Source organism: Spea bombifrons, chromosome 2 (assembly GCF_027358695.1).
Source record: "Spea bombifrons isolate aSpeBom1 chromosome 2, aSpeBom1.2.pri, whole genome shotgun sequence".
Taxonomy (NCBI): domain Eukaryota; kingdom Metazoa; phylum Chordata; class Amphibia; order Anura; family Pelobatidae; genus Spea; species Spea bombifrons.
In genome coordinates, this window is record NC_071088.1 from 85,219,620 (window position 1) to 85,234,023 (window position 14,404).

The window sequence follows — 14,404 nt, forward strand, 5'->3', positions numbered from 1 at the left end:
GAAGGGGAGGAGGAGAAGATTATTATTATTATCTTTTATTTATATAGCGCCAACAATTTATGCAGCACTTCATACAATACATATATTAAATAGGTATTACAAGACTATAATTGACAGACTAAGACAAACTGAAACATTAGGTGGAGAGAGCCCTGCTCACAAGCTTACAGCTTATCGTGAGGGAATGGGGTAAGGACAAACGTACGGCACAAAGAAAGGGTGAGAGGTACTGTGGGGTTGTATCAGTGACAGGTGGTTTCTTAGCAGGCAAGATGGTATGCTTCTCTGAAGAAGTGGGTTTCCAGATGTTTCTTGAATGTTTGAAGGGAGGGTGAATGCTGAAGGTTCGGTGGAAGTAGATTCCAGAGATATGGGGCAGCCAGAGTGAAATCTTGTAGACAGGAAAAGGAAGAGATGATAAGTGAGGTGGAGATCCTTAACCAATGAGAAGAATGCAAAGATTGAGTAGGGGAGTATTTGTTTATGAGGGCAGAAATGTATGAAGGAGTGAGTCAAGACAGTGGAATACCAACCAGAAGAGTCTTGCAGTAGTCAAGACGGGAAGTGAATGAACCAGAGTTTTTGTGGATTCTTGGGCGAGGTGGGCAGATGCGATGCCATGGTTGGCGCTTCAATTGTCGGGGGTAACATTTAGTAATTGGAGCTATGCTGTCGATAGATGAGGCAAGTGTATTGTTATAAAAAGAGGCAGCTGCATCTTGCCAGGAAAGGGTTAAAATAGAAGGTAAGAGGGGTTCTAGTGAGGCTGAGGGTATTATTTGATAATGGCCTACAAATATGAGGTGAGCGCTGCAGGTTAGTTTTGTCAGGGGTTAACACTGGACAAAACCAGTGAATGTCCCTTGGTGTGTGGGGGAATTAGTCCATTGAGAAAGACCAGAAGAGGATGTCATGGAGAGGAGTTTGGAGCTAGCAGAGTTGTTAGATATATCTAAAGGAATGTTTGAGTCACCCATAATAAGACAGGGAGACAGATAAATCACGGCAATTTGTAGAGAGAGTGGAGAGAAAAGACAGATTGTGTGAACCTCAAAGGAACAGAATGAGCTGGAAGGTGCAGTAAGGGGAGAGAAGGATGCCTACACCACCCTTTCTGCCATCAGGCCTAGGAGTGTGGCTGAAATGTAATCCTCCAAAGGAGAGTGCAGCAGAGGAGGTAGTATCATGGGAGAGGATCCAGGTTTCAGTTAGTGCTAAGAGGTTAAAAGTATGGGAGAGAAAAAGGTCATGTATACAGGCGAGTTTGTTGCATACTGAGCGGGCATTCCATAGGGCACAGTTAAAGATGGGAGGGTGTTTATGGTTGGAGATGATAGGGATAAGATTGTTTGGGTTGTGCATGTTGGTTGAGTTTAGTGGTTGACAGTGATAGGAATAGGGAAGAATATGTGTGGAACAGTAGTAGAAGAGCAAACATAGGCAGGTTTTCACGTCTAAAGGTTTAGTGTTGAGGTACTGGGGTAGCTGTGGGTTACCTGCTTTTTGCAGTGGTACTTGGTATGTCTTTGTTGTTTCCCTCCAGTTCAACTCCAGTGTAACTCTTAACTATCCACTTATGAGAAGACCACTTGGGGAGAGGCCACAGCAGCGACATTTCTCTGGGTAAACAAAGCACCCTGCCATCCATATAATGTAAAAGAAAACTTGATTCATCAGATCAGGCCCCCTTCTTCCATTGCTCCATGGACCAGTTCTTATGCTCACATGCCGATAGTATGGCAGTAGACAGCGGTCAGAATGGGCACCCTGACTGGTCTGCGGCTATGCAGCCCCATAAGCAACAAACTGCGATGCACTGTATCTATCTGAACCATCATTACATTTTTAATCAATTTGAGCTACAGCAGTTCTGCCCCCTCCACATGCATCAATGAGCCTTGGCTGCCCATGACCCTGTTGTCAATCCACCGCTTTTCCTTCCCTGGGCCACTTCTGGCCACTTCAGACCGGGAACACCCCACAAGAGCTGCAGTTTTGGAGATGCTCTGACCCAGTCATCTAACCATCAGGATTTGGCCCTTGTCAAAGTTGTTCAGATCCTTGCACTTGCCATTTTTCCAGCTTTTAACACATCAACTTTGAGGATGAAATGTTCACTTCCTACCTAATATATTCCACCCACTGACAGGTGCCATGATAACAAGATTATCAGTGTTATTAATTTCCCCTGTCAGTGGTTATAATGTTATTGTTTTATATATTGTTATAGCCAGTGAGTGTGTGTTAGTGTATGTGTTTGGATAGTGTGTGCATGTATATAAGAGTGTGGTGTTAGCATATGTGCATATGGTGTATGTGTATTTTTGTATGGGGTTAGCTTGTGTGTGTGTGTTACTGTAAGGTATTAATGTTTGTGAACATGTAATGTTAGCAGGCGTAGGTCTTTATGGGTATGGTGTGTAATTGAAAGATGTTAGCATGACTGTATGTGTGTTCGTTTTTGTTGTTAACATATGTGTTTGGGTGTCAGAATAGGATCTTAATGGTCAGTTTCTGTGTCAGTATATGGAGTGTGAGCCTACGGTTAGAGGTGCCTGGGAGGAGGAGAAGATCAGCAAGAGCAAGAATGTATATAAGTGTATGGTGGTAGAGTGAGTGGATGTTTAAGCGAGTTTATATGTATGCATGTTACTTATAGGGGGCCTTGAAGAAATACTGCACCAAGACCACTAACTCTAGGCTTGCCCCTTTTGTGAGCATCTTAAGGGCAATGGGTGGAGCAATGGGTGGGACAGTGGGATGGACATGGAGTGGGCTGATGGGAGGGAAATTTGGTCCCAGGCTTTAAGCATGTACTAGGCTCCAGGATTTCTGATGGAGGCTTTAAAGAAAGTTTCACTAAATGGCTTATAGTTCTTAAGTGGTGTTCATTTTAAAGTCACCTAAATATTTGTGCAGTATAGTGATTATTTAAAACATAAAAAATGGTTTTGATGAGTATCATTTGAAAAAATTGTGCTAAAGTGTTGCTTTGGATAAGTAAGCTACATTTTTGTGCCAAGAAATGTTTAAACCGAAGATCCTGGAATTTATAGCATGCCGCAACAAATGAGCATGCCAGTTGACATACCAACTATAATGAGAGTTGCAGGGATGTCATACTAAGCATTAACCACCATCTGTTAACTTGTGATGAGTGAAAAAATCTGTTTTTTTTTGCCTTGTCACTTTGTAGCAAGTTATTAAATGCAAAATGAGATGAAGTGACTGGTTGTCTTACAATGTGCCCCTTAGTTTTTATTAAACATGAGTTCAGTGATACTGTTAAACACTAATGATTGTTTTATGCTGTTATATGTTTGTAATATGGCATATCAATATATAGTATTTTAGGGTGAGGCGTTGTTGATGGTGAGGTGTGTTTCTACCTGACTCTGTTATGAAAATGAAAATTGATTGTAGATAAGTAGCCATCACTATTAAAGAATACACATAGCAGACATTTATTTACAATGGTCATATAATTGAATGGTAATAACGTGAGTAGCTTGGTAGGCATTTTGTGCTAAACTACAGATAAAGTTGCCAAACTTCAAATTATTCTATTAATTAGCTTTAATTGGGTTTGCCTGTAATTGAAATCAGAATTGTGCCATGTAGGTGTAACAAGGATGTAAGCTGACTTTTTGTTTCGCCACTGCCCAAAGGGTTATTTAACATTGTTCCCGGCTATTAATTCCCTTTGTAGTTCTTGTTACAAAGAGCACACTGAGAAGTGCTGGTTATAGCATGCGTTAGGCTAGGTTATCATGCAGTGCACTTGAGATGCATTTGTCAAATATCTAATTCTTTTACAGACAGAGCACAATTTGAATTATTTCTATTAGAAAGTTGAAAAATACGTTTTAGGGACTTTATTAAGCATGATAACAGTCACCCAATTGCAACTGAAATGTTAATAGATCTGTTTAATCCTCTAGCAGTTGTTTCATCCATTTTAAATTACTTTGTCTTTATCCTCAAATTTCTCTGTATTCAAAAAGTTATTAAATGGATTAATTGGTTCAAGTAAATTGTCTACTAATTAATTTCTAAAATTGATTCATGAGTATCTAGTGTCTAATCTGCTCAAGTTTATTTATTATGACCACAGGAATAGTCCATTGGTGAAAAACAACTACAGCAACCAGGCACATGCTGCACAATGCACAATCTCCTCACCTCTCTTTTATAAAAGGTGGTGTTGAATTTCAACATAGTCATGTCAGGTTGACAACTTAGTTCCTTTTTAGGGATATCCTAGAAATGGTTATGATTGAAGGACATCAGTAGTTTCCCAATGTTTGTTTTATATTATACAGAGTCATAATACTGTGAAATATAACAAATCGTACTTGGGATGGTTATTGTTACAACCAGACCCAAGGAACAAACCGCTTGGAAAATATAAACATAGAGCTCTGGCCTGGCTGACATGAAAGAGAAGCTACCATGTAATAAATGAGCAGTGCTTTTTTTAGTGAAATATTGGCGACACAAAATGCAGTTTACTTCACTCCGTCCTGTGTAACACTGTCCCTTTAATAAACTGATAATGCAAAAATTACATAGAAGAAATGAAAAGTCATTGTTTCAGAGATAACTGGGATCAAAAACTATATATATGGCTAAACTCTATATATGCCTACTGAGAACTTTGTCATTTTTAATACATACATTAGGACATGGGTAAAAAGTTTTGATCATTTTTTTTAGCGTTACACGGTACAGTATAAAAGGCATTTCATCTATTTCAAATGAGATCAAGATTTTAATAGGTCAGTCAGCTCATCAGGCTAGTAATGAAGTCATTAATAAGTCATTTAGCTTATCTTTCTGTTGACTAAATGATTAATGAACCATCCACTTGCCTGTCTTTGGGAATGTAAGACCTAAATGGGCTACCTCTTGCAGCAAAATGCTAATGGCCTAAATCAAATCTGCCATAATGTACTGATTAATGGACCAGCTCCTAATATTCTGTAGTATAGAAATGGTACTTTTAACTATTTAAATCACAAGACTTGATACTCCAGAGGGTTAATAATATAAAGTTGCACTCAAGTTGCACACAAATGTAACTGCAGATTGCGTTGAAATAATAATAATACCAAATACCTAGCTATGTAATTCTTAAACTCAATAAAGGTCATTCATTGGGCTGTTATGCGACAGTTATTTCCTCTTTTGATCAGTGAAAAAATATTGAGTTTACAATGTGCTCCTTAAAAGAAATCTGAGCCATTATTCTGTAAGTGTACAGCGGTACTTGGAGAACATTTTAATCTCATACTTCTAGAGCTTTTCCTCTTCAAAGCTACTTTTATTTAAATGGTTTAGTGACCAACTGCAAAAGCTGCCATACATCAATATAAGACAACATTACCGCAGAGAGACAGAGCCTCTGGGCACACCCTCTCCCCCCAATTTGAGGAACGGGAGCAAGGGTGTGCCAGGAGGCTTCAACCTTTTTGTTGAAGTTCACCAGGAGACCAGCATAATCAAGACAGATTCATTGAGAAAGAGAAGCTTTTATCCTCCTCTCTTTCTCCGCAAATCTATTTTTTGGGACAGTCTCTCCCTTGCTCTGCCAATTAGGAAAAGGGGGTACCCAGAGGCTCCACACTTTTTGCTGAAGTTCCTCAGGAGGCCATGTCCAGTTGTCCACGAAGAAACGAATGAGGAAAGAAGACTTTTTGGAGCAGTAGGCACAGTAGGTAGAAACAAGGAAGAAGATGTAAGTAAGTGTATAGTGTTGCATTTGGTGCATGTATGGTGTTAGAGTGAGCATGTGGGGATCCAACGTGCAGCCTGCCGGACTTCGAGATGCGAAGTTCAAAGCAGCCGTCTTATGGCTGTAAGACCTCCTCCGCCCGCTTTAATTTCATTAAGCAGCCGGCGGAGGGGGGGTAATACACATGGCAGTAGGGGCATCAATAGACAAAAGGGTGGTTGGGCATCACATTAGCCAGTACAAAAGAGGTGGGGCCATCAATACACATGGGAAGGGGGTTGGCTGGGGCATCACATAAATCAATACACAAGGGTGTGTGGGCATAAATGCACAAGGGGGGAATACACAAGGTTGTGGGGGGCATATTAATCAATAGTAAAGGGGGCCTGGCTTGGGCATCAATACACAAGGGGGCAAAAATAAAAAAGTGGCATTTAATGACAAAACAGTGTAGAAAATAATTGTGTTATGCTTCAGTGTCGCAGAGCCTGTCCTGGTGTGTGTGTGTGTGTGTGTTTGGGTGTCAGTGTGGCAGAGCCTGTCCAGGTGTGTGTGTTTTGGTGTCGGTGTGGCCGAGCCTGTCCAGGTGTGTGTGTTTGGGTGTCAGTGTGGCCGAGCCTGTCCTGGTGTGTGTGTTCGGGTGTCGGTGTGGCAGAGCCTGTCCTGGTGTGTGTGTTTGGGCGTCTGTGTAGCAGAGCCTGTCCTGGTGTCTGTGTTTGGGTGTCGGTGTGGCAGAGCCTGTCCTGGTGTGTGTGTGGGTGTCAGTGTGGCAGAGCCTGTCCTGGTGTGTATTTGGTCATCTGTTTCCTGGCACTTTACTTTCTGTAGGAATAAATTGAACTATTTAATTTTACTTATCCAGAGATTAAAACATCCTCCTGAATTTGTAGTCACTTCAGAGGACAAAACTTTCTTGGCCCAGAAATCAGTGAGAGGAAAAGTAAAGATTTTGTGTTATTTACTGTGTTTCAATCTGCATATTTTATTAGAAAGGATTAGTGGCGGTAAATTGTGGCTTCAGCCATCTCATGTATGATGACTTTTTAGTATACTGATTACTCCCACCAGAAGGACTTCCCTGCTGTGTGCTCCGCCAGAAGGGCTTCCAAGTCGTGTGCCCCACCAGAAGGGCTTCCAAGTCATGTGCCCCACCAGAAGGGCTTCCTGCCGTCTGCCCAGCCAGTGGGCATACTGCCGTCTGCCCCACCAGTGGACTTCCAAGCCACGTGTCCTGCCTGAGGGCTTCCAAGCTGTGTGTCAGTCACTCTGACAGTTTCCTTGTCCTTTCTACAGTTCCTTGTCCTTGCTACAGTTTCCCTGTCTCGCTACCATCCAGTCCTGGTTTTCGATCTGTTTTATGCCTCTCTGTTCCTACCTACCTACCTACCAAGATGCATCAAGGGGTACAGACAGAATCCCTAGTATCCCCTGCAACTGGGCTCCTACCCGACCTGCTTACCCGAGTCCTGACAGTATTAGAGTGGATAGGTGTATGTTGCATAGTATACAGTATGTATAGTGTATGTTCTTAGCGTGATTTTGTATGTGTCAGCTTATTATGTTAGAGTGCCAAGGGCTAACCTATGGCCTATACCTTTGGTGAGCTTAGCACTCCAAATAACAATAGGAATTAAGATGTTCATCATCCTGCTACTATCTGAATATATTCACATTTATTTGAAATGTTTTGAATAGAAGAGGCAGGCTGTGTGATTTTACAGGAGTTTAGGAATATATCACTATTTTCTCATATGGAGACCAAATGTTCAAGAAAGGTTAAGAAACCAGAATGGTGTATTAATTTGGTCTTCAATAGATCCACACTGTATGCTTGCCAAGACTAGTGTTCTCACTAGAAGCTCAAAAAAAAGGAATTTTCTTTTTATGGTAGGCTCCTTGATACTAGCATTAGTTTGCATTAAGATATTTTATAATAAAGTTTTCTTGCTTGTTATTACTTAAGGCACATATAGTCTACAGGCAATTATATATGCTTTATGGTGTTAATAAAAGTTGTATTGGTCTTCTGAATACAAAAATAGCATTAGAAAAGCAGTAAGAAAGATTTAAATGCAAATACAGCAGAGAAAACCATTATTTGAAACAAAAACATTTTTCTGCTCTGTTTTAATATTATTTTAATTGCTGAAGAAAACATAAGTAATGTGACTGCGTAAAATAAACATGGAGGTATAATTAATACCTTATTTCATCCATTGTTACCAAATTGTTGGTCCTATTCACCTCATTAACTTTTAAACCCGTCCAGTGTATGGCTGCAATAAGTAAGGTAATTTAACTATCAAAATGGATTTATAAGACTCAGTACCTGCAAGTCAAAATGTTACAGTGGAGTTCATTAAGAGTTTTTCCCATTTCACCTCATATGATGCAAACAAGAAAATCTGGAAAGGTTCTGCAGGATGGCAATGAAGTTTTATATTTTATTGAACCTAGCTCAGTCACGTTCAGGGCCTTAGGTCAAAAGCTTGCAAGCAGGAAGAACAAAAAAAAACCAATATGGAATAATTTGTGAATAATTAGTAACCAGTCATTACCGCATATACATGTATAATTTTATGACTTAAAATAATAGATAATAGCACAGCACACTAAATTTCATTTTCTGATCATATAACATCATAAGTCTTATCTGACACCTAGTATGATTTGTAATGCTCAGAAATGGAAATATGTGGATATAAATCAATAAAATCAGAGACATTAAACCATCATTAAGGATAAGATTTTGGCTTAAGCTGTGAATTGTTCTGGATACATAATTTTACCTATTTATGATTCAAAAGGCACAATCACCTGCAACTGGAACCTCCAGCATTATTCATTTATGCAAACTATTACAGGGTTTGGTTTCTAAAACTAAACCTACAAGGCCAACCAATATTTTGCTATATATATACATATATACATATTCCTAGGTTTTTGCTTACTGTGTCCAAGACACACATGAAGAATACATGAATCACTAGATGGGTTGTAGGGAAAGACACATAAGTCTCATAAAGCTGTTGTTGAAGTTGCAATCTCTTTCCAGTTGCACAAAATTTCCGGTTGGACTGCCAACTAGTTATTAGGGATTAGAGATAAAGATATAGTACACCTGACCTGTATGGTTAGAGTGACCAGGGAAATTCTACCCTTTCTCTCTATTTAAACATTACATTTTTATGTATGACCTTTTTGAATAGCAGTGTGTTGGTGCTATAAAACTATATAATAATAAAGTTAAGCACCCTCTAAATCTACAAATGAGCTTGCACAGAATTTGGAACAAATGTTGACTTCTCTGTGTTTTCGGAAACATTTTATTTGAAAGCTTGAAATGCGCTTGAACCTGCAGATTTTTTTTTAAGAAGAATACATGATAAAAGAACAACAAATAGATCTTTCATCAATCCCTTGCAGTGAAGGCACCAAATTCTGGAGATGTTGTTGAGTGCTGAAAACATGCGTAAGATATATTGCTGCTGTCCAGCACTTTCACCAGTACTTTCGTAAAAACATGTGTGCTCTCGGATCGGTTAAATATTTCCTGATTAGGAAAAAAAAATGATTCACAAAACCTGATATAATTCTCTTTTTGAGACTATTTATTTGCCAGGACTTTTGACTGAGGCAAAATAAGACCTTCCCTTCCCAAGATGGTAATAAATAAATAAACCCACAACACTATTGCTTTTAAACAAATACTTTACATCAGCTATGGAATTTATAAATGGACACAGTGTACTTACAAATCAAGTACACTGTGACGCTGACATTGTAAATGTATAAGTGTATTGATTCAAATTCATATATCAATCTTAAAACTGTAACCCTTCTTACTATCTAGATAACATCACTTTACTTGTAAGCAATTTTGCCATTAATAACAAACCACAAGTAAAGTGATGTTATCTACATAGTAAGAAGGGTTAATAATAGACATAGGTGCCGGCAAAGTCTTTGTGTTTGTCTTAGGGAAAAAAACTCTTCGTATTCTACAAATATTCGCCCATTCCTGTGTTCGTTTCAGGCGAATATTCGTATACCTTCTTCGTATTCTTTTTTTATACCGGTTTTCTGGCAGGCGTTAATATGCAGTTAACACTGTGACAGTTAGCAGCAGCTTTGGGGCCAAGATTTAAAGGTCTGCAAGAGTGACTCTATTGGGACTGTGACTGAACGTCCTTTAAAGCACAAGGAGTTTGTCAGAGATCTCTAAGAACCATTTGTTTTCTAGGGTAAAATAAAAGCCAATTCCAGCTAAAACTGAAGTATTTATTTTCTTCAAAACAACAGCGAAACCAATATACAATATAAACAAAGTTTTTCTCTAGGTTGGGGTGGCTTCCACTCAACGTGGCCTTCCATCCACCATAACTGCTCTTTTTTATGCAACTTTTTTGATACACCTAGGGAAATCATGAAACCCATTTCAAAACCTGTAGCTAACACTGCTGCCCTATAATCAGGATATCTATTGTGCCATGGAGACTCTTTAGCTGTACTGGAGTCGCCTCCTTTTGCCGCAATAGGGGTATTTGTCCTGCATTTTTGATTGATTTCTATTACAAATTGTTTCTCAAGGGCACTTCCCCTCAATGTACTTCCAACAATATCCTTTTTGCATGTCTTGTCTTCCCTTCTGGTCTGTAGCATGATGCCTTGTAGATGCAGACCTATGACTGCCCCCCCCCACACACAGTAGCCTCCTGCGCCACTGCAGCTCGCTCAAGAGTAGGTCCCTACCCGTTTCTGCTCCTAGCAGAGCTCCTCTGGCTTCCATTAGGCCGCAAGGAGATCATCTTGTTTTCAGGCTTGGACCAGCTCTCAAAACTGGGGATCTCCTGAATGGAGCTACAGCCAGACTCAACCTTTTTGAAGGACGCAATGGTTGAGACCGCCCTGTCCTCTTTGCTCTGCCTTCTCCATCCACCATGTTGTATATATATTGGAGGGAAAATTTAGGGGTGAAAGTTAGAACCTTTTCACTTCAGTCAGTATGATATTTCTCCCCTAGTCCCTTTCTTTTAACTCTTTTTGATATAATTGAATTATTTTACTACAAATTAGAATCACAGCCAAATGGCAATTTTTCTAAAAAGTGTGTTTAATATTCAATGATATATCATTAATGTCAACAAAAATATTAATTATAAATTGATTATTATCATTTACATTATATGTTAAACTGGTGCCCATGTTGTGTGATTTTTGACAGCACGTGGGAATTAATGTTGTTTATTCCATGCTATTTCAGAACACTCACTTAACACATGTTAATTACAACTAATCAGTTAATCTTAAGTGATGTCATGGGTTTATTCACTAAATAGCAAAACATTTCAGCTCACTCACTTAACAATGCATTATTAACTACCTAACCTGAGGATGTCTTTCGCAAAACAGATTAAACGGTCACTGCTTAATGTATAGTTAAATTTTTTTAAAATGCTGAAAACCGCAATGAGCAGATTTGCAGTGGCTAAATCATACGTTTTTAGGATTCTTTAAAGAGTAATAAAGATTAAAAATTTCAACCACATTGGAGTCAACTGGATAGTACTTGCTATATGACGGTCAAGTGAGTGCACTGCTTATCTGCTCATTCCTGTGTTTTTCAGTTTATAATGGTGAAGATATCCATTGTTGCAACACCAGACTGTCCTGTTTTGATGGGAGAAGTACTGGGTGAGATACCTACCGTATATCCCCAAGTATAAGACGCTCCCTTGTATAAGATGCACCCCTATTTATGGGGGCCGAATTTTTTTTTTAAAAAAAATTACATAAAGTTATTGGACTGGATGCCTGGGCATGATATGAGTGTGATTGATGTTAGCTTCTAGCAATTGTTAGCAATCACACTCCTATCATGCTCAGGAAGCCAGTACATGCACATCACTTTCAGCCTCCCTGTGCCCCCTACACTATCCAAGCACATCCATGCTAACACACACACAAAACCTTATACAAAAATACCTTGTGGATCTGCCCCTTTGTGATGCATACTCAGGTCAGATTGGACTATTCACTATATATATTGATATATAGAATTATATAGATTATAAACGTGTTATCTAAATATATAATTGGCCCATGAATACAGTGGAAAAAATGTGTCTGGACCCCTACTACATGGGTTTTATAGTACTCTATGGAATAGAGTACAGATCAGAAATCTTAAGAAAAAAATGTTGCCCCGTACAGTATCATAACCTTCTGAATACCCCATTACACTTACAAAATAGGGTGTAAAATAGAAACTCAAAGCTTAGCTTGTCAGCTCATCCATTTCTACTTTGAGGAACCACTTTCAAAATGAAAATAATTCTCTTACATTATAAACTTCATCTTTTTCAAAACGTGTTTATACTAAGAAGAAAGTATTACACTGTAAATAAGGCCATATGTCCAAGTTAAATTCATTTATAAGATTCTGGAAAAAAGCATATTTGTTATGGTATAAGAGGACCCTTATATTTTTATCAGTATTTGATTGTAAGATTACACTCATCAATGAGTTTAACTGTAGGTATTTATCTCTCTTGTGAGATCAGTTGGCACGCTGTTATAAATCCTGATCCTAATGTTCTGACTACCACCATCACACTCACTCTAAACAACCATCTTCTCAATAAAGAAATATTTTGAAAAATAAAATGTCTTCAAAGATGCCAGCAAGTAGGGTGAAGAGTTGAGGAATTAGACAGGATTTATTTGTCATCTTACTAAGGATTTATCATGAACAGCTTTTATGAAGGGTGAATGTGGTAACATGTAAGAAATGAATTGTCAATTAAATTTCTTTATTTGGATCTTGTTTTCTCATGAGATCTTTTTTTATGTTTCCCGTGTTTTATTGCAGAACCTGGTGAAGCCCTTTCCATCAACCCTCTATATAATTTTAAGGAGCAAGCACATACACTAGAGCATTTATATGCATTGCTATTGTACTTTGCACTATTATTTTACTATATAGGTTTATCTGTGTTTTCTCTTTTTTATATGAGCCTACATAGGAGTTGCTTACTATGAATATCGCATAAGAGTGATTTTTAAGTATATATATATATATATATATATATATATATACACACATGTTATCACTGTGATATGTGTATTTATTAGTGCTCATTGGTCAGGGCCAAACTAATCCCGCAAAGTTGGAAGCATACAATTGTCTTTGTACGCTGTAGCATTAAGATTACTCTAAGTTAGGGGCCTAGCCCAAACCCTGAAAAACAGCCCCAGACCATTATCCCCCCTCCACCAAACTTTACAGTAGATACCAGGCCCGGACTGGCCATCGGGCACACCGGGCATTTGCCCGGTGGGCCGGGCCACGGCAGGGCCGCATTGACTTAGGGGCTGATGGAGCTGCAGCTCCAGGCCCCTACCCTACCTACGGCCGCATTAACGCAGGGCATAAGGGGCACCTGCCCCTTAAGCCCGCCGCAACTGCGACCGGGTCCGCCACTCTAAGGGGCCGGAAAGTCCCCATCAAGGCCGGCCTTACGGGTCTGCGGCCGCACAGGGTTGAGATTAAAACATCTGGGGTTTTTTAAACTTTATTTAACATCCTCCTTGTTAAATAAAGTTTTTTTTAACTTTATTTAACATGGAGGATGTTAAATAAAGTTGAAAAAAAAAACCCCGATGTTTTAATCTCAACCCTGTGCGGCCGCAGACCCCTAAGGCCGGCCCTGGTGGGGCTTCCCGGCCCCTTAGAGCAGGGCCGACCTTTGGGGTGTGCGACCGCACAGGGCGCCACACTCCAGGTGGCGGCGGCGGGGGCGGTCCGGACCGGGTGCCGCTCATCAGAGGGTGCCAACTTGCGGCACCCGGCACCCCTCCAGAGACGGACAGTAATGTCCGCCGCTGGAGGAGCAGGCTCGCAAGGGAGCGGTATCGGAGGTCTTTAACAGACCTCCGGTTCCCTTGAGTGATTTTAAGCCGGGTTCAACCCGGCTTAAAATCACTCAAGGGAGCCGGAGGTCTGTTAAAGACCTCCGATACCGCTCCCTTGTGATCCGCCCGGCAACAGCTGCTGTGCGCCGGGGTTTGTTGTAAGATCCCGGCGCACAGCACTGAAGCCGCGCCCACCGCTGTCCGTGCCCTCTGACCCGGAAGAAGACAGAGAAGACAGAAGAACTGAAGAAGAGGAAAAGAAGCTGAAAGAAGAAAGGAAAGGTAGGAAAGCATTAAGTGAGAGTGGATTGTTATATGTGTGGATTGGTGTGTGTGTGGATTGGTATATATGTGTGTGGATTGGTATATATGTGTGTGGATTGGTATATATGTGTGTGAATTAGTATATATGTGTGGTTTGGTATATATGTGTGTGGATTGGTATATATGTGGATTAGTATATGTGTGTGGATTAGTATATGTGTGTGGATTAGTATATATGTGTGGATTGGTATGCGTGTGGATTGGTATGCGTGTGGATTGGTATGCGTGTGGATTGGTATATATGTGTGGATTGGTATATGTGTGGATTGGTATGCGTGTGGATTGGTATGCGTGTGGATTGGTATGTGTGTGGATTGGTATACGTGTGGATTGGTGTATGTGTGGATTGGTATACGTGTGGATTGGTAAGTGTGTGAGAGTGATGGGTGTTATGCTCTACCATTTCCAATGTCTTTTTCATGATCTAATTAT